This window comes from Magnolia sinica, chromosome 12, assembly GCF_029962835.1.
Source record: "Magnolia sinica isolate HGM2019 chromosome 12, MsV1, whole genome shotgun sequence".
NCBI classification, from domain to species: domain Eukaryota; kingdom Viridiplantae; phylum Streptophyta; class Magnoliopsida; order Magnoliales; family Magnoliaceae; genus Magnolia; species Magnolia sinica.
Window position 1 is genome coordinate 65,491,921 of NC_080584.1, and position 22,808 is coordinate 65,514,728.

The window sequence follows — 22,808 nt, forward strand, 5'->3', positions numbered from 1 at the left end:
GTTTATAGGTTTTGGGATTTGAGAATAGGTTTAGGTTATAAGTATAGTTTAGGTTAGGGTGTAGGTTAAGGTTTAGGGAATTGAGTTTAGGTTATAAGTTATAGGTTTTTGGTTAAGGTTTAGGTTATAGTTATAGGTTTTGGGATTTGAGAATAGGTTTAGGTTATAAGTATAGGTTTAAGTTAGGTTATAGGTTAAGGTTTAGGGAATTGAGTTTAGGTTATCAGTTCAAGTTATAGGTTATAGGTTTAGGTTAAGGTTTAGGTTTAAGTTATAGGTTTTGGGATTTGAGAATAGGTTTAGGTTATAAGTATAGGTTTAGGTTAGGGCGTAGGTTAAGGTTTTGGGAATTGAGTTTAGGTTATAGGTTTATAGTTAAGGTTTAGGTTATAGTTATAGGTTTAGGTTATAAGTATACGTTTAGGTTAGGTTGTAGATTAGTGTTTAGGGAATTGAGTTTAGGTTATAGGTTTAGGTTATAAGTTATAGGTTTAGGTTAAGGTTTAGGTTGTAGTTATAGGTTTTAGGATTTGAGAATAGGTTTATGTTATATGTTAAGGGTGTGATCCATGCAAGTACAGATATAAACATGACATGTCCAAATGGTCAGGTCACTCCAATGTTGTCCATAGGAAATGAACAGCTTCATCATGGTCATAACAGTGGTTCCCACCTTCCAGGGACCCTCGCTCAACATCTGGATAGCTCCGACGCATATCTGGGTCTGCTCCATCAATTTCGAGCAAATACTGATATAAACACGGCCTGTCCAAATGGCCAGGCCACTCCAATGATGTCCATAGGAAATGGACAGCTTCATCATGGTCATAACAGCGATTCTCACATTCCAGGGACCCCGCTCAACGTCCGGATAGCTCCGACGCATATCCGGGTCTGCTCATTTAAATAAAATGGATTATCAAGATCATTTAAATAAAATCAGGTCCAATCAACAATCTGACCTGGAGGATTCTATTGGCATTGTTAACGGCACCTCGAATCTTTTTTTAGGGCCTAGAAATTCAAAATTAGATACAAAAATTAGAAAAACCAAAGAAATTTAAGAAAGATAGTTAAAGTCCATGTGAATGAGCACAAGTATGCACCTACATATCAATTCTGAAAAGCTATTGCATATCACAAAATAATAATAATAAATAAATAATAAATAAAAAAATCCTTGTGTTTAAATATTCAACAAAATGGGTTAGAATGAATTCATTTGCCTAATTCATGGAAACCGTGCGTTTGGATATTCAACAAAATTGAATTGTAATAATTCAATTCAGTTCAATAAACTCAGATTTTTTAGAAGGATTTAATGGTTTTAAATCCATGGTTTTCTAGAAAAGGTCCATTTCCTGGACGTCAAATTCAACAGGAAAGGTAAGATGGTTAATATTACTTTTCACAGTGCAAAGTTTCAGTTATGTCTCTTCTTTACCTTCCATTTTCTTCTTAACAAGAAAATCCATATTTACTAATATTCCCATTTTTCTATTTTTCAAAAGAATGAGTTCGGACTCCAAAAGCATCGGCTCCAGCATTCGTACTTTCAGCCCAAACCCTAACCAAGGACTGTCGAAGGGCTATGTGCATGACGACCATACTGTTAAGATCAATCCTCTTAGTTTCATTTACAGAAACTAGTGGATGACAAATTATGTGTAACATGCAAAGCTGGTTCAGCCACTTATGCAATTAGGGAAGGTTCAAAGGGGCCAGATTTCCACATCAAGCATCAGTTGCATACATATGTTACAGAAGGACAAAAGTATCACCTTCAAAAGTGGAAACCATATTAGTTGGGAGAGCTAAAATGGTTGGTTATGATTTTGGAAGTCTAGGTCATATTATGTAAAAGTAGGACTGTCGAAGGGCTGCATGAGGCAAAGTAAAATCAAAACTTTGAATAGGTCCAGCCTGAATAGTTCAAAATCAGGGCAGAAGCTGACTCTTGAAACCATATGTGCTTAGTTTTCCGACTTCAAATTCAGATTTCAGATTTAGACTTCAGATTCAGACTTTGGATTTCATATTTAACAAATAGGCCCTTAGTCTTCCATCCTTCTAGAAATATGTAAATCCAATTCATGGAACAAGAGTACTCAAGGGATGACAATTTTACCTTGTTAATTTGGTATCTTTGAAGATGGAGCGTAGTACAGGAATATTTGGAAAAACAGGATATTGGAACCAAATCTAGCATCTCTTCAGTACCTTTCCAGCAGATGAAAATCTGCACTTTACATACACAGATGCCAAAATAACTATAGCTAACCTCAGACCATAAAATGTCAACAAGCTCATGTATCTTCCTTTGTAGTTCTGAGAGTAATAACATATCTCAACAATTGAAAAGCAAAAGAGTAGGGGATAAGGAATTCCAGAGAACTTCCCAAGGATCTTTTGAGAATAAATGCCGCTATGAAACTAATAGCCTTAACAAGGAATTATTATCTCTACTTGTTAGTAAACCATAAAAGGGAATTTCGTTCATTCTTAGAAGTCAGTATATATCCTCAATCATACAGCTACTGGAAAAATGATTCATAATGTGGTCCACCAATCATAAGACATTCTCAAGATTCTCACATATTACCTTAATCAAGATTCTGTCATGTATAATTGGTGCAGTTCTACTGAGCCTGCCAACACAAAAAGCAGCCATGTCAAGAACATGAGATATTTTTGCATGAGTTGTTGTGGCATGGGATCTTGTGTGTTTCTGGCTCCACAAAGGAGTTTTTAAAATATCATGAATATCCAATCTGCCATGCTTCTAGGCAATCTATTGTCATTCCCTCCCTTAACTAACATTATACAACATGAACGAAACTTATTATTAGAAAATAATAAGAAATACTAGGGAAAATATTTAAGTGTGGATGAACCAACAAGAAGACTTAACTCTCTTATGACAATTTGAAGTGAATAATAGCCAAAATGAGAAAAAAAATGGAAATATATGAAAGATTTGAAGCGAAATCAACTCATTCATTACTGGAAACCAAACAGACCCTGACTTTTTTAAACTCATCTGTATCATAGCATGTAATTAAAAATACTAATATTAACTGAATCATGTGTTATCTCATCCTCAGTCACACCACTAAATCATACATAGCCCTATAAAATATCATGAATTCCCAACCACACCCCTATCCAGACACCTTGAAGCATGTGCAATTCCCATCCCTATTACTTCAATTGCAAGAATATTGGTTCTAAAATACATATCATATAAAATACTTGTTAACAACTTTGAGGGCAACTGATTAATTTCTCATCCATATTGCCCCGTCTTTAGTCATAACTGGCTCAGAAATTTTGTTAAGAGTCTACACTAACAGATACAATTGATAAATATTATAATAATGTGTCTGTCATGTACAACTGAATACATGACACACTCCATGACATTGTAGTTGACTCAAAAGGGTTGATTTAAAAATTAAAAAAAATAAATCAGGTTGTGTTTTCTATTTATTGTGTTATCTATTAAAAAAAAGATGATGTACTTCAGTTTTTAGCAATTTAGTAAAAAAGGAAGCATTTCAATTCTGATGCTCTGCTTTTAGTCTTTCTGTAATGATAAGATACCAGTACCCTCGTTCTTAATTAACCAGGTAATATTGATCTGAAATAATTTAGATATTGCATTGAATAGGTCTGTTCAAGGTTTGGGTTGAGTACGGGTGTAACTCCCCTGTTTAAAAGCTTCGAAAAACAAATTGATTGATTGCTAGAGAAGCTCATCACGTTTTTCCATATCTAATCAAGTTTTCACATGCCTGGGTTTGAGCAACTTCCTTTGAAACTTGAGCAGAATCTAAAATCCAATTTTTGGGCTTGTTGATGTTTTTATCTTTCCAAAGCTTTGAAGGTTCAGCTAAAATTCAAGTCTAACCACACTCCAGACCCATTGTTTTCTCCAAATCTCCTAGATCCAAAGATTTTATTCATTAGTGACTTAACCAATAACACATGTGACTAACCCAAACTTGGATATTCCACTTCAGTTGACCATCCATCCAACAAACAAGTGTAGAAACATATTGGAGACCCAAAAAAAAGAAAAAAGAGTAAGCTTCTTCAAAACAAAACATGAAGAAGAAAAAAAATTACATCAACAATGTATCGGCATTACGACTTCAGATAATCTGCTAAATTCATTGAAGCCCTATAATATGCTGAGAGGAATGCTAAGGTAATGCACACAATGCAAGACCGTCGAAACAATTTGTAGTCCACATGTCTACTGGAAAATATGTGAACATTCCCTGATCTTTTACTAGGTGGGTCCCACTGTGAACATGCCCTAGCAAAAAAATCAGGTTGATCCACTAATCAGGAAGGCAACACATGCACATATTACATTAAATGTCGATCTTTTTTTTTTCTCATCACACTTTTTACTCAACCATATGTGGACAGGTAGGTGGGCAATACTAGCCTGATTTTCAGGCCAGAACATAACAATGCTAGGCCCCATCTGATGAATGGCAGTGATCTCCAACAGTGCCAGGTTGGCATGTGCCAGGAGTTGCTTGCTTCTTCAATTTGCCCATGCAGAAATTGCATTTGCACCTCTTACTTGCTCAGTTACACACACAAACACACACACACACACACACACACACACACACACACACGCGTGCGCGCGCGCGCACACACACACACAAAAGAAGGAAAAAAAAACAAAGACAAAGATAGACAAGATGACATGGAAAAAAATAGGAAAAACAAATTCTGTATCTTTCTATTTGATCAGTGACAACCAAAAAAAAAAAAAGGAATTTGTTGTAAATTAAACATCCCGAAAATTACAATTCACTTAATTCCTCTATTTTGAAAAATATATATATGTGATAAAATGCTAGTAAAAAAAATTAAAAAATTAAAAAAAAAAAATTTCCAACTTCCTCTTTCACCATCCACTTTAAAAAAGGGTTACAGTTTCAAGCATCGAAATCCACTGAAATCCCATAGATTTATAGTTCCAAACATCGAAACCCATTGAAATTCACTAATATCCTCCAGTTTTTTAAAATTACCTTCACAAAGCCTCTTTTTCAAAAAAAAAAGAAAAAAAAAGAAAGATGGATTATTTAAGGATATACAGTTTCGAACGTCGAAAATTTCACTAATATGCCAAAAAATATCCTCAATTTCTTTAAAATTTAAAAATAAAAAACAAAAACAAAAACATTTTCGTTTTCTCTTAATAAAACCAAAATGCAAGAGATTGAATCAAAGATTTACAGTCTCCAATACAAACAAGCAATCAATCTCACTACAAAACAAAACCCTAACATCAACCTCTCAATCTAAAATCAACTCAGTCAAAGAAAGAACACGATTTAACGTTATTTTCAATGGATTTGTGTGAAAATACTGCAAAATAATTTGATCTCGAAGTTCTTTTGCGTCGAGAAATTGAAAGGAGGAAGAATTTCTTACGATTTTTCGGATCTGAGCTTCTCTCTTGAAAGCCCCGCGAGAGAGAGAATGAGTGCCTTCATCGTTGCACGAAGAACCAACTACTGAACCTACCATGGATTCTTACAGCTGCTGAGAGGAGGAGGAGACAGACCAAATCTAGGTTAGGGAACGTAGAGAGAGAGAGAGAGAGAGATTTGGGATCTGGGGTTTTTTGGGCGCGGCTCTGTTTTTGAGCGCACCCCCAAATTTAGGCCGGGGTCTGGTATGGCTCTGTGGGCCCCACCATGATGCGTATCAAACATCTACCCCATCAGTCAGATGCACCATCCCATGGTGGGCCCAGGGATTAAAAATCAAATCAATTTATGACTTGTGTGAGCCACACCACATACAAAAGCTGAGAGGGGTTACCCTCCATTAAAACATTCATAATTATTTTTTGGGCCCACCGAGAAGTGGTCCACAAATCCAGTCCATCCATTATGTGTGTACCACTTGGATGAGGGGTAGTACCAAGTTTCAGACGCATCCAAATTTCAGGTGGGGCCCACCAAGTGCTTTCATATGTTTTAGGCATGTCTTCACATGATTTTAGATGGTATGGCCCATCGGAGTTCCGTATACGGCTGATTTTTGGGATATCCCATAATTTAAAGGGGACCCATCAAATGCACGGTGTTGATGTTTGACACATGTCATGGTGGGGCCCACACAGCTTGACCTCATGGGGACGTCATGGATTAAACACAAAGGTCAAGTTGTGTGGGCCCCACCATGACATGTGTCAAACATCAACACTGTGCATTTGATGGGCCCCCTTTAAATTATGTGATATCCCAAAAATCAGCCGTATACGGAACTTAGGTGGGCCATACCATCTAAAATCATGTGAGGAAATGCCTAAAACATATAAAAACACTTGGTGGGGCCCACCTGAAATTTTTATGCATTTGAAACTTGGTCTGACTCCTCATCTAAGTGGGACACGCATAATGGATGGGCTAGATTTGTGAACCACATCTCGGTGGGCCTAACAAATGATTATGAATATTTTAATGGAGGGTAACCCCTCTCAACTTTTGTATGTGGTGTGGCCCAAAAAAGTCACGGATTGACTTGATTTTTAAGCCCTAGGCCCACCATGGAATGGTGCATCTGACTGATGGGGTAGATGTGGGCCCACTTTGATTTATATATTGTATATCCATATAAACCATTTGTTTTGCCAACTCATTGTAGGATATGAGCCCAAAAATGAATCATATTCAAATATCAGGTGGACCACACCACATGAAAACAATAGTGATTGGTTATCCATCATTAAAATCATCGTAAGGCCAATTGTACTGGTTTTTATTTATTTATTTATTTACATGGAGACTATAATTCTTCTTCAAGAGACATTGTTCAACAAGTTCAACTACTGCTACAACAAGGGCAGATACTTCATAACCATGAAGAATGAGTAAATCTTTCTATTTTTATTTATTTATTTATTTATTTATTTATTATAGGAACATGATTCTTAAAATTTCATAAACAAAGGGAGAAATCCGAATTATAAAAGAGATTTCAACATCAAAGCTAGGAAAAAAAAAAAGAAAAGGAATGTGATAAACAAACACCCAAATCTAGATGGACAAAAAACCATCAAATCCCAAAACAAAAAGATATAAATGAAGAGAAAACATAAACATCAGCTTGATCCAAAACTTTTATGAATGGTATTTTTAATGGTGGACATTCAGTCCCTACTTTGTAGTCCACTTAAGCTTTTGACCCACCCCATTTTTTGGTTAATATCTTAAAATGATTCAAGAAAAGTGTTGAACGGTATGGAGAAAGTCAATCCATGACTTAGGTGGGCCAAGAGCTTAAAAATAATGTCAATCCATGACTTGGGTGGGCCACACCACATAATATAATGGAGAGGGGTTTCCTTAAAACATTCATAATCATATATTGGGTCTGCCTTAATGTGATTCACATATCCAACCCACTCATTATGTGTGTCCCACTTGGATGAGGGGCAGACCAATTTTCAGCCGCATCCAAAACTCATGTGGGTCCCACCAAGTGCTTTTAAATTTTTTAGGATGTCTTCACATAGTTTAACATGGTATGGCCCACTTGAGTTTCGTATAAAGATGATTTTTGAGATATCTCATAACCTAAAGGGGACACATCAAATCCACAGTGTTGATGTTCGACACACATCATGATGGGGCCTACAAAACTTACTAACATCAATTCTTAGGTTCTCACGAGGTCAGTAAGTTGGGTCACAATTTTGACCAGAATATTTGACCCATTTTATATGTCTGGTCCATTCACTCTATTTTACTGATCAATACCCTCAATTTGACTAGTTACTCGCCTCAATCAGGCTACATATGAGAAAAGATATTGGCTATACCAAGATTGATCAACAATTTTAGTGAAATTTGATTTAAACATCTGAAGTTATTTTCTCTTCAATTTGAACTGATTAGATTGTCCAAAAATGGTTAAATGTTGTTCATAATATCAAAAATATATGAATGAATAGAAAACACAAACATCAGCTTGATCCAAAACTTCTATGGCCTCCAAGAAAATTTTTAATGGTAGAGGTTCAATCACACTCTTTCCTGTGGTGTGGTCGACTTGAGCTTTGGATATGCTTCCTTTTTGTTCTTTAGACCTCAAATTATCTGTTAACATGGATGAATGGAGCGGATAAAATAAATAAATAACAGTGGACCCCACAGAGTTTACTCTAGTAAGGGTAATGAGTAACTCACCTAAATGTAGCGGAGAAGGGTTCCCTTAAAACATTCATAATCATATATTGGGCCTACCTAAATGTGATTCACATATCCAAACCCACTTATTATGTGTGTCCCACTTGGATGAGGAGTCAAACGAAGTTTCAACCGCATCCAAAACTCATGTGGGCCCCACCAAGTGCTTTTATATTTTTACGATGTCTTCACATAGTTTTAGATGGTTGGTCCACTTGAGTTTCGTATACAAATGATTTTTGAGATATCTCATAACTTAAAGGGGACACATCAAATCCACAGTGTTGATGTTCGACACACATCTTGATGGGGCCCACAAAACTTACTAACATCAATTCTTAGGTTCTCACGAGGTTAGTAAGTTGGGTCACAATTTTGACCGAAATATTTGACCCATTTTACATATCTAGTCCATTCACTCTATTTTACTGATCAATACTCTCAATTTGACTAGTTACTCGCTTCAATCAGGCTACATATGAGAAAGATATTAAGCATACAAGATTGATCAACAATTTCATTGAAATTTGATTTAAACATCTGAAGTTATTTACTCTTCAATCTGAACTAATTAGATTGTCCAAAAACTATTAAAGGTTCAATTAGTAAATGTGCCTAATAATTTAGTAATTTTATTTTTCACAGATAAATTTCAATTTCCGTTTAAAAATAACATTTTTTTTCAAAATGTAAATTTTTTCTCTTTTAACAAAATATCAAATTGCCAGCTTTTTTCTTCAAAAGCACCATTTTGTTCTCAAAATTTTTCTCAAACATTGTTAAAATTTCTAAACTTCTAATATTCTTTTTCATGTGATATTACAAATCATTTAAATATTACCTTTTAATTATATATATATAAACAATTTCCACTCATATGATATAAAAACCACACACACACACACACACACACACACACACACACACACACATTTTTAATGACAAAAGATTTTAAAATTAAAACATTTTTACATTATTACCGACGGTTTTCAGCCATCGGGAAAAAGATTTAGGAAAAACACTTTTACCGACGAACATTTTCGTCGCTAAAAGTCTTACCGCGAACATTTCCAAGATAGCGCAATTTTTTTTGTTAAAATTCAAAACAGCCTTTAGAGATGAAAAGTTTCATCGCTAAAATGCTCATCCACGTTTTTTAGCTACGAAAAGTTTCGTAGCTAAAAGTAAACCTTTCGATTTTTTTCAAAAGCTGTTTACAGTCTTTAACGACAAAAGTTTTCATCGTTAAAAGTCTCATCCACGTTTTTTAGCTACAAAAATTTTCGTAGATAAAAGTAAACCTTTGGATTTTTTTCAAAACCTGCTTACAGCCTTTAACGACGAAAATTTTCGTCGCCAAAAGTCTCATCCACATTTTTTAGCTACGAAAAATTTCGTAGCTAAAAGTAAACCTTTAGATTTTTTTCAAAAACTATTTGAAGCCTTTAATGATGAAAATTTTCGTTGCTAGAAGTCTCATCCATGTTTTTTAGCTACGAAATTTTTCATAGCTAAAAGTAAACCTTTGGATTTTTTTTCAATAACTGTTTACAGCCTTTAGCAACGAAAATTTTCGTCGCTAAAAGTCTCATCCACGTTTTTTAGTTATGAAAATTTTCGTAGCTAAAAGTAAACCTTTTGATTTTTTTTTTAAAAACTGTTTACAGCCTTTAGGGATGAAAATTTTCGTCGCTAAAAGTCTCATCCACGTTTTTTCGCGACGAAAATTTTCGTAGCTAAAACTTAACCTTTGGATTTTATTTTAAAAAAAAAAACTGTTTACAGTCGTTAGCAATGAAAATTTTCGTCGCTAAATGTCTCATCCACGTTTTTTAGTTACGAAAATTTTCGTAGCTAAAAGTAAACCTTTGGATTTTTCAAAACATGTTTATAGCTTTTAGCGACGAAAACTTTCATCGCTAAAAGTCTCATCCACATTTTTTAGTTGTGAAAATTTTCGTAGCTAAAAGTAAACCTTTTGATTTTTTAAAAAAACTGTTTACAGCCTTTAGCGACGAAAATTTTCGTCGCTAAAAGTCTCATCCATATTTTTTAGCTACGAAAGTTTTCGTAGCTAAAAGTTAACCTTTGGATTTTTTTCAAAAACTTTTTACAGCCGTTAGCGATGAAAATTTTCGTCGCTAAAAGTCTCATCCACGTTTTTTAGTTACAAAAATTTTCATAGCTAAAAGTAAACCTTTGGATTTTTTCAAAACCTATTTATAGCAAGTCTCATCCACATTTTTTAGCTACGAAAATTTCCATAGCTAAAAATAAACCTTTGGATTTTTTTCAAAAACTGTTTACAGCCTTTAGCGACGAAAATTTTCATCGCTAAAAGTCTCATTCATGTTTTTTAGCTACGAAAATTTTCGTAGCTAAAAGTAAACCATTCGATTTTGTTTCAAAAACTATTACAGCCTTTGGCGACGAAAATTTTCATCGGTAAAAGTCTCATCCATGGTTTTTAGCTACAAAAATTTTCTTAGCTAAAAGTAAACCTTTCGATTTTTTTTCAAAAACTGTTTACAGCCTTTCGTAGCTAAAAGTAAACCTTTTGATTTTTTTCAAAAACTGTTTATACCCTTTAACAACGAAAATTTTCGTCGCTAAAAGTCTCATCCACGTTTTTTAGCTACGAAAATTTTTGTAGCTAAAAGTAAACCTTTTGATTTTTTTTTCAAAAACTGTTTACAACCTTTAGCGATGAAAATTTTCATCGCTAAAAGTCTCATCCACATTTTTTAGCTACAAAAATTTTCATAGTTAAAAGTGAACCTTTCGATTTTTTTTAAAAAATGTTTACAGCCTTTAACGATGAAAATTTTCGACACTAAAAGTGACTTTTAGCTACAAAAATTTCTTTCATCACTAAAAGTCACTTTTAGCGACGAAAAAAAGTTTCGTCACTAAAAACCTCTTTCTTGTAGTGAATGCCTTCGGAACATTGATGAATATAGAGAAGAAAATAAAAGACAGTTTCAAGGCTTGATTGGATCTACAAGCAATGGGTTTAAGGAAAGAGTTGCACTTGCAACCACATGGAAATTTATATACTATACTAGTAGCCTGCTACACATTGACAAGACTAAAGAAAATGTGTTTATGTGAATGGTTGAGATCGGTGAAGTTTTCCGATGGGTATGCGTCAAACATATCTCGGCGCGTAAACGTTACGGACTGTAAGGTAAGAGGAATAACTCATGATTGTCACGTCCTTCTACAATGCCTACTACTGATTACGATTCATGGATTCCTAAGTAAGGATATCAGTGCGGCACTGATTGAGTTGGGGATATTCTTTAAGGATTTGTATTCAAAATCGTTGAATGTAAATGTTATTAAATGACTGGAGAGGGACATTGTCGTAATCCTTTGTAAACTTAAAAGAACATTTCTACCTGCATTTTTTGATGTCATGGTATACCTAGCGATTCACTTACCGTACAAGGCGATGCTTGCAGGCCCAGTACAATATCGTTGGATGTATCCAATCGAAAGGTGGTAGAACCTATTAAAATTTTATTCATTACATAAACTACATATATCCATGTTTTCATATGTATAACATAGTGGTTTTGTGTACAGATACATTCACACACTAAAACGATTTGTGAGAAATAAGGTACGACCGGAGGGATCCATTGCTGAAGTGTACATTGATAATCAGTGCTTGACATTTTGCTCCATGTATCTTCATGGCATAGAGACTAAATTCAACTGAGAAGATCGGAATGCCGATGAAGGGCAGGAGCATGAACAATGACTCATATCTGTATTCGCATATAACCCTCGTCCTTTAGGATCCCTGACGTTTTAAGATATGGACCTTGGGGATATGTGTTGCATAATTATGAAGAAATAAAGTCATACTTAGAGTAAATCTTCCCTCGATTATTGTTTTCTCTACATACGATGATATTAATGTTTCTTGCTAATGACATGTCATTTATGTGTAGCGAACACATCGAAGAGATGAAGTCCCAATTCTCGACAAATTATGATCGAATGCATCAGGATCAGTTTTCAGAATGGTTCGCAAAACGTGTAAGATTTCACATGGTATCTCACCACACTTAGAATTTTCATTGTATTGCACATTATTTGAACCTAAGAAAATCCCTAAAAAATTACATTCTATACATGATAATAGATGAAGATGTTATGCACTATCAACTCTGTGGATGTGTCTGATGCACTCTACTCACTGGCGTGTGGCCCTGACAGATGTGTATCTAGATATATAGGTTGTATCGTAAACGAGATTCAGTTCCACACTGAAGAGCGTGAGAAGTATAAGACCACATAAAATAGTAAGGTGGTTGTGAAGGGAAAGCATGAGGTAGAAATTGACTTTTATGGCATTTTGACGGATATTATTGAGTTGAGTTATTGTATGAGAAAGCGGGTGTACTTATTTAAATGTGATTTATGGGACATTGAAAATAAGAAGTTGGAAATACAGACTAACAACTACTTTACGAGCGTAAATTTATCTCGAAAAGATGACTCATTTGTCCTCGTTAGCCAAGCCGAACAAGTATTTTACCTCGCTGACACCAAGTTAGGCAGCTCTTGGCACATGGTGCAGAAAATAAACCCCAGGAACATATTTAGCGTTCCCTTACCAGAAGTTAAAGATATCGAGGATGGGGGACATGAAATGTCTAGGTTGAACAAGCATATCAAGAAGACATGCCATCTAGGGATACAAGGACTGATTTAAGTGTTGATATTGATGTGGTGTAATTGAACAGAGATGATGTGCCACCTAATCATGTTGATGCCTCAATAATACATGACATTGTTAGAGATGATAATAGTTTCATTAATGACGACGTTGTAGACAATGAAGAGGAAATACTGATCAGCGATAGTGATGGTGAAGAAGAAATAGTCCTAAGCGATATTGATATAGATGATAATTATTAAATGTATAAGTGATTTACATGTCATTTTCCAATTCGAATAATTTATGTATTCCATGCATACGTGAAAATTACAAGTCATGATTTATTCCTTTAATTGACTTGTTTATAATCCACATTTGTAGTTGAGTCAATTTCTGATCATGTCCTCCTCAAACCAAAGCGTAGCGGAAGCACGCAGCATACTTTATTAGCTGTTGCAGATGGACTTTCTGGTCCTATCTTCTTTTGGTAAGGCCAAAGAGATACCTGGTCTGGTCGATAAATGTACCGCAGAATATATCGACGATGACTCATATGGAAGATTATACAATCTCAAAGAAATTCCGGAGCTAATGGAAATATATAACCGTGGGAAACTTCATATGGAAGATGCGGTTTTGTCATTTGTACATCTGAATGGAGTCCTGAGAGACCAAATTTCTTCTATTATGACTAGCATGTTGGATGTAACAATGTCAAGTGCTTCACACGACATGACATATGCTTCTGAAGCGTACGAGAACTTTCGTAGGGAGTACTTCGCATAATTTACCTCAAAGTTGTTTCGTATTACAATGAAATACATATATTTAATATATTTTCAAAGGTTATAGATTAAAGTTTATAATTTTATTATACTCTTTTTGTATTATAGCCTAATGGTCTAATCATATTTTAATCATCTCTCTGAACATAAGCACAAATGCATTCTACCATCAACACTACTTGTATAATGTTTTAGTATATTCCACTTGTATTGACATTGTCACGCCCCAAACTCAGAAACCGGGCTCACAAAATTCCCGATCGCCGAATCCGGCGCCGACAGCCTCCGTAAAACCCCATTCTCGGCCCATTCGCCAGGTTCCGATCCTGAGATGCTACAAGGAGGATTTTCAACATCAGTTTGATTCGTAATAAGCATAACCAAAGGCATAACCCACAAACAACAACCAAAAACTCCATCACATTTTCACTATAATCAAAAACTTTACAAGTACAATGAGCATAAGGAAAATACAATGATGATAGACCAAAACCTCCACAAAAGATCAGCTACGCGTCCAACCCTCAGCGCTGCTGCGATCCAACGTCACCTGCACGCAACGGTCGTGCATAAGCTTATAGAAAGCTTAGAGGGTGGTGAAAGTGTATGCTTAAGGTGATAATGCAGTTATGCAGTATCAGAGTAATGCGGAACATGCTGATGAATGCCAAGAATCCCATTAGCAGTACCAAGGCCATGCAGTGCAAAGAATGATGTTGGCCATACCAAGGCCATGCAATGCGAAATGCAACTCAAGCATGCAAATCCTCATCTAAGTCCACATATCAATACAGCTCAAAATCTGAAATATCACCGGGGTCTAGTACACTCCAAGCCAAATTGCCGCCCCATCGCGTGCAATAAGGTGAGTGGAAAAGACCTCACTATCCGCCTGCCAATATCGGGCTCGGCTCGTCGATAGCGGACCCATTCCTCGAGCTAGTCAAACTCAGCTTAGCTTTGCCCCCTCCTCTCGGGCGAGTAAGGCCACACCCCCTTCCAACCGACCACGACATAGTGGAAAGCGCGACCCTCTGGTAATCGGCACTCGGCGCTCATTCACCCACTCGGTCTAGATGTTGGAGCAACCTCCTGGTACCATAAGGGTTTAGGAACTTTCATCCAGGGATATCTATAGCACCCCATGTTGAACAAGATTTTCGGTATCCAATCCTACCAACTACGATATGCCTGTGGAGGCTATGGCCCTGATGTTGCTAGGGCGCACGTATACATGTCACACAATGCGAATGCATGAATCACACTATTCAGTCATGCAGCAATCCTGCGCGTATCGTGCGCTCATGTAGGGCAACACCCCCTGTACGGGAGCCCCTAAACAATCTGCCCAAAGGCATATGCTATGATCAGTCATTTCTCATATCAAGCATACGTATGATGCATATGATCATGAATCATGGAATTAAACATGTTATATGGGATGGATGATGTTCATAACGAAGATGAGCCTAGACGGCCTACACATAACACGTATGGCCTATAATGAGCCCTAGGGTGAGTCATAATGCGGACATTTAACCAACACTATACTTGCAATGTGGACGTCAAACCACCATTGCTCTCAAGGCATAGCCCGACGTAAACATCATTACATAACCCATGTTGGGATCACACATTGCAATGGACCTTAGGTACATCCCATTGGGCCGTAAATACATCAAATGGGCCAAATCACATGGGCCTTATATTCATTAAGTGGGCCACATCAATGGGCCGCACCAATGGGCCTTATGTACATCGCAATGGGCTATAACCCGTGGGCCTTAGAATGCATCAAATGGGCCTAATCTTATGGGCCGTATGTGTATCAAATGGGCCTTGCCAATTGGGCCCCATATGTACATCAAATGGGCCTAAACCCATAGGCCCCAAAAACATTTTTAATGGGCCATAACCCATGGGCCCCTAATACATCTATGGGCCTCGACCCATGGGCCTTACATATATATCAAGGTGGGCCTCAATCACAGGCCACAAGCAAACTGAGGTGGGCCTCCCACCAATATTATATTAAATATGATATAATATATAATATATATATATATAATACATATGATATTATATATAATATAATATTATATATATATATATAAATATACACACACGCACACACCACACACGCACCCACGCACACACACACGCATGCACCCACCCACACACGCACCCACACACATCACAGTGGGCTCCACCGTCCAGGCGGACGGTGGAAATAAAATACTTACATCACTGTGGGCTCCATGTGGGGCCCACCACAATGTTTCTATGCCATCCAACCCGTTGATAAGGCCACATGGGCCTAGATGAAGGGTGAAAACAAATTTCACCCTAATTCAAAACTTCTGTGGGCCCAAAAAGGGTTTCAAAGGTAGAGGTTCAATCCCACTGATTCCTACGGTGTGGGCCGCCTGAGTCTTGGATCAGGCTGATTTTTGGGGTGGGCCCACTTCAGGGGGTGGCCCACACTATGAACGGGTTAGATGACATATAAACATTAAGGTGGGGCCCATGGCTACAGCCGTGGGTGGCTGTACATACGTCCGTCCGTCCGGACGCTGGCGCAGGCAGCGCCTGTTGCTGTCTGACACAGCAGCAGCGGCTGCTGTGTTGTTTGTTTTTTTTTTATTTCTATTTTTTTCATGGATTTTACAAGTGGGGTCCACATATTGCAAATCCACTCCGTCCAATGGCTCTCCATACCTCACGACAGGCAAAACAAGCCCAATATTGGGCATATTTCAGCGTATAAACAATCAGGGAAAGTTTCAATGGTGAAAACCACCATTTGCTATGGTATGGCCCGCCCGAAGGTCTGATTGATCCCATCTTTCGGGTCAACGCCTAAAAAGGGCTTGGGAAAGAAATGGATGCTGTGGATTTAATACATACATCAAGGTGAGGCCTACATGAGTGGGCCACCCAAAGCTTGAACCAAGCTAGTATTTGTGTTTTCCCATTAAACGTCCAGCGTCCAGGGATGCTGGACGGTCTGGCCATGCAAGGTGGGCCTGCTCAGGTGGGCCACCACTGATGGATGGTGTGGGTACTACACATATAAGGTGGGCCCCACTTATAAATAGCTTAAACAAAATACATACTTCATGGTGGGGTCCATTCAAGTGGGCCACACAATCATATCAAGATAAAGAAAATAAGGAAAAGAAAAAGATAGGGAGAGAGATAGAGAGTGGGACCCGCGTGATGGAGAGACTCCGGCACTATGGGCCCTCCCTTGCACTAACTCATACATCAAGTGGGTCCCGTTACATGTGGGCCCATTAAAATTAAATCCAACGGTGGAGATCCCTTCTCCACTAAATTAGACGGTCTAGATGACCCTAAGCATGCAAGGAAATAAACATCATGATGGGGTCCATGGAGAATGGCCCCATCATGGAATGATCATGATGATCTAAGTGGGCCATTGGCCACATCTTAGGGTCCAAAGTGAGATCCGAACCATTAATCGGTTGGCCTCACTTGGCCCATCTTAAAAGCATCAAAAACTATCCTATCAAACACCCACCACTTGATCTTCTTGCTCCCTTGGCTTCCTTAGCTCCTTGTGCTTCTCTTAGATGGAGGAAGATGAGAAATGGATGGTTGAGATGAGAGATCTAAGGATGGAAAGGTGGGCCACACATGTAGCTTGGGAGGAATGGGAGAGGCTCATACGTATGAGATTTTTGCTTATGGGAGAGTTTGAAATGAGAGAGAGACTTGTAAGGGAGAGAGAGAGGGGGAGTGATGGGTGATGGAGTGATGGATGGGAGAGAGGGATGGGTGTAAGAAGCTTTTTGACTTTTTTGGTAAAGTTGTAAGAAAGGGTATGGGTGGTGTAAGAACTTTTTGACTTTGGAGTTTGCTTGGGAAAGGGTGAAAGATGATGTGTACTTGACATGATGGGATTGATGGGATTGATTGATTGATGTGACACCTTGTAGAGATTCTCTCAGGATTCGCACGCGCAGCGTTTTTCTCGCACCGAATGTTGGCCCACATCTCCCAACCAGGGTATCGCCTCGGCGCGCAAGTCGCGGCATCGGAACCGCGGCGACGACGCGGTCGCTAAGGTATAAGTCCTGGGTTGAGTCGACTCAGGTTGACGGCACGAGAATCCAAGTCACGAGCAAATACCGGATAAGGGTCGAAGGTTGCCGGAATTCGACCGGAAAGACCGTGGAAGCCTATGGAATGGTACAGTCTATGATACGGGGCCTACAGACATTGTTTAAATTTACAAGTTCGTAGCTCTCAGGTATTCAGTGATGGCATCAGGTGGGGGATCACGTCGTTCGCGCACTGGATCTACCCCTTTTACCCGTGATGCGGTGGAGATAGCATCACCGTCACATGTTGCATCGTAGGCATCTGATCCCTCAATCCCGCATACACCGGGTACTGCATGTAAGTCTAGACATATATTTCTTTTAATGACTTCTGTTTATATTTAGACTTACATATTTCTTTTGCAACAGCATCGTCGACCAGTCGACGAGGACGTGGACCCACGCGTGGGTTACTTTTAGAGTGACTTACACATGAGCGTAGGGTGATGGTAGAGTTCCCACAGAAATGTATTAGACCTGTTAGGGACAATGTCAGGTTATTTACATCGGAGGTCGGTGTCTTATACAGATCTCTAATCCCCCCACCACCCCCGTTGGGCAACATGATAGATGATGTGCGGCAGCTCATCCATCAGCGCCTTCAGGTAAATTTTAGTAAATTAAAATTTATTTTGTAAAAGTTCATTTACGATTAAGTTATTTTCTTAATAAGTTTATTGCCATAATCTATTATTTACGAAACTGCATGATAAATTTGACTTGGATTTGAGTGTTCCACACATTTCCTATGTTGTCGACGACATGGTCAAGGAGCAATTTAAGGAATACCGTGGTGACTTACACTAGCGGTACAAGTGGTGCATGAGCCATGAGGAGGGCGTACTATCCGCACAGTCGCACGTGACCTATGAAGACTGATGGATACTCTGTAAGAGATTTTTGTCTGAGTCTATTCAGGTAATATTTATATATTTACGATATCTTAAGGTAATAATTAAATTCATAATTAATAATAATCTATTATGAATAATGTGTTCAGAAGAAGAGCAAAATAAATTCTGATAACAGGGGAAAGTTAGAAGTGAACCACGTAGCTGGTTCAAAGTCATTTTTACAACTTCGTCACGACATGGTAAGAAATTACTGGTAATTATTAAGTTAATATATTCTTTTCATGCATTTGTATTAACTCTATTGTACTTTTGATGGCGCAGGGAGATTCCATCACTGGCCAAGAGCCCGGACAAGTAGACCTCTACAGAGGGACTCACTGTCGGCAAGCAACAGGATCTTGGGTACATCTTAGAGCCAGTGAGAATTGGGTAAAAATCCTTACATTGTAAAATTTAATTGCATTAAATTATAATAACATTATTTGTTATGAAAATTCATATGTTTTCATTACAAGCAGCGATGGACACCTTACGTAGTCATCCCACTCCTGATGGTACTCAACGAAGTGAGTTAGAGATCCTGAGTGAGGTGCTTGACACCTGTTTTGGATATGTGCATGGGCTTGACCATCGTGTTAAGCTCATGGTACCCACTAGAGCTGCCTCCAGCCGATCCATCATCGTTGGCGAGAGCGCCGTACGCCGAGCTGATATCGTAGAGAGAGAGGTTCAGCAACTATGGGTCGTCGTCCATGACATCAGAGAGCAGCTGGAGAGGTAGAGGGAGGAGCAAGCGAGGCAGAGGGAGGAGCAGGAGAGGAGGATGGAGGAGCTGGCGAGGCAGAAGGAGGAGCAGGAATGGAGGATGGAGGAGCAGGCGAGGCAGAGGTAGGAGCAGGAGAGGAGGATGGAAGAGCTGGCGAGGCAGAGGGAGGAGTAGGAGAGGAGGATGGAGGAGCAGGCGAGGCAGAGGGAGGAGCAGGAGAGGAGGATGGAGGAGATGTGAGTGGAGCTTGATCGACAGATGACGGAGATGTTTCAAGATCTCGTTGCACATTTACCCACCAATGCCCCACCACATCTGCCTTCATCTTTGTGATTTTTTGTATTTTATTTACGATGTTAAACTTATATATATTTATGCGTGAATGAATGTGATGTGGATAAGATTGTTTGTGTTTGGATGAATGTAGTTTATGTTTGGATGGATTTACCATCATCTTCTCAATCTCAACGCTCCTTTCCCTTATGGGAAAGAGAAGAGCGGCCCTGGATGAGGCTGGGCCGATCCGTCCAAGCCGCTCATGGAAGAAGGCGAGCATTGAGGCAAGTACAAGCGTCGAAAGAGAGCGAAAATCGAAACGGGATCTCAATCCTCAAATCCCGCTCGAAAGATCTCTACCGGCAGGCATCGGACTTGGTAAGTTTTGTAACCGCAAAGTCGTATTTGAAGCTCATGTTAATGAGAGGTTGTTTGGACTGTATCTGGTTATTGACCTCCTGTTGGAGATCGGTTGGGATCCCATGTTTGAAGGGAAGGCTCATACGAGTGAAGGCACCGTGCGAGCCTTCTATGCCCACATACGAAACCCATTGCTGGAGCCTCTTCGGTTTACTAATATTTCTTTGGGGAGGTAAGAAGCCATAGTCAATGTGGATGTCATAGCCCGTATTATGGGAATTTAGCGTGGTGTGGTACATGCATGTGCAGCTCATCTCACTAGTAGACGAGAGAAAGATCGCCGCACACGTTTCCTTTGCGGCCGACTGGCCCAGTGGAGGCGAGACAATAGCCTCGCATCAACTAAGATGATAGCAGACTTTCGCCTACTCCACCACATATGCATGTACAACATGTATCCTAGGTGGAGTAACCATACAAAGTGCACTCGCCTTATGGTGGACTTCCTGTACAGAGCTAGAAAGGGAGACAAGCTATGCCTGCCTACTTTTACCCTGTCACAAATAATCAGGACCGCACGCTCTACTCGGGGAGATGCCTCACTCCCATTCAGCCGACTTATCTGCAAGATTGCTCGTAACTTGGGTTCAAACTTAATATGGATGATCTTGCACCTATCCATTTCATCAGTGGACTACACTCAACAATATAGGGATTGGCCCTAGGCAACGCCAAGCCCGACTCGATGAGTACGGGGATGAAATAGAAGAAGCGAGTAAGGAGGAAGAAGGTAGTGAAGATAAGGAAGTAGAGAGGAAGAAGGCAGTGGTGATGAAGAAGGAAATGGTGAGGAAAGCAGTTGGGGAAGAGGAAGGCAGTGAGGAGGAAGATCAGGAAGAAGGGGAGGAGGCCCAAGACTCAGTTGGGGAACTTCCTGCTACACATGAAGACCGCCATGATCGGGCCGCCTCAGACGCCCGCATGGCCAAGATTGAAGAGAACCAGGCCGCCTTGAGACAGGAGTTCAAGGAGAATCAGGCCTATCTGAAACAAAACTTTAAGAAAATGGCTCGCACTTTGAAGACCCTCCTGTGCTGTATGCAGGATAATGATATCGTGGCTGCCTATGCGTCCCGAATCTTCATGACTTGAGAAGGGAAGTCCTAGAAGCCGCGCACAATTTAAGGATGACGATGCATCCGGGCAGTACGAAGATGTATCGAAACATGAAGTGTTTGTACTGGTGGGACAACATGAAGGCCCATATAGGAGGCTTCGTATCCCGCTGTCTTACGTGCTAGCAGGTCAAGGCCGAGCATTGCCAACCTCGTGGTTTACTTCAGCTCATGCCCATAGCTGAATGGAAGTGGGATTTCATATCCATAGATTTTATTTCCGGGTTACCAAAGACGAGAAAGGGGCACGACTCTATTTAGGTGATTGTGGACCGATTGACAAAATTGGCTCATTTCCTCCCGACTAGAGTTTCGAACTCAGCAGATGATTTAGCTAAGCTGTACATCAAGGAAATGGTACGAATGCATGGAGTTCTTACGAATGCATGGAGTTCCTATGGAGATTGTGTTGGACCGAGATACGCGATTCATATCCATTTTTTTGGACTCGAATCTAAGAAGCAATGAGAGTGAAATTGAAGTTTAGTACCGCGTTCCATCCACAGATCGATGGGCAGACGAAATGGGTAAATCAGCTACTTGAAGACATGTTGCGAGCGTGTGTGCTTGATTTCAAGGACGGTTGGGATGACTGTCTCCTCTATGTCAAGTTTGCTTATAACAACAGCTTCCAAGCGAGTATTGGCATGACTCCTTATGAAGCTTTGTATGGGCGCCCATGTCGTGCACCACATTATTGGGCAGAAGTTGGCGAGAAGAGCTTGGTTGGCCCAGATTTGGTACAGGCAACCTCAGAGAGGATTGAAATTATCAGGCATCGACTTCTTGTAGCCTAGAGTAGACAGAAAAGTTACACCGATACCAGACGGTGACAACTGGAGTTTGAAGTTGGAGAGCACATATTCCTGAAAGTTTCCCCAATGAAAGGAGTCATTCGATTTGGCAAGAAAGAGAAACTCACGCCAAGATTCATTGGCTCATTCCAAATTATAGACCAAGTGGGTGTGTTGGCATACCGTCTCGCCTTGCCCACACCACTCACCGGTGTGCATAACGTATTTCACGTATCGATGTTGAAGAAATATGTTCCTGACCATACCCATATTATCAAATGGGAGCAAGTATAGTTAAGTGAAGATGCTACCTATGTACTGAGACCAATACGTATACTAAATAGGAAGGAACAAGTGCTATGGAGCAAAGTTATCCCGCTCATGAAAGCATTGTAGATACACCACACTAAGGAAGAGACTACTTGGGAAACGGAAGTCGAGGTTCTTAAGAAATACCCTCAGATCCTCGAGGAGTACGAAAAGGTACTAATTTCAAAGACAAAATTTTTCTTTAAGGGGGTAGATTATAACATCTCTGAAAAATTCGTACAAAGGCCTAAGTACCACCTCAGGCAGGAATTCCTAAGGACCACATTCTGTAGAAATTTAGGCGAAAATTAATTAAGTACTCGTGGAATCAATCGGTGGATTCAACTCGAACCACTATTTATACAAATGGCAAGACCCAAAACCATCAATATCGTAATCTCAACACTACCTTAAAACCTAGGAAAAATTCCAAAAGCTTGTTGCTCTAGGGAGTATCTTGAA

The 22,808-nt window shown here is 39.2% G+C and overlaps 1 long non-coding RNA gene across 1 annotated transcript in view; it reads right to left on the reverse strand.

Moving 5' to 3' along the window:
• Positions 1–604: 604 nt before the first annotated feature.
• The window catches only part of LOC131221544 (uncharacterized), a 40,599-nt gene continuing 18,395 nt past the window's right edge, over positions 605–22,808 (reverse strand). The window contains exon 5 of the long non-coding RNA XR_009159400.1: positions 605–1,014. This is a non-coding gene — a long non-coding RNA (uncharacterized LOC131221544). The remainder of the gene's footprint in view (positions 1,015–22,808) is intronic.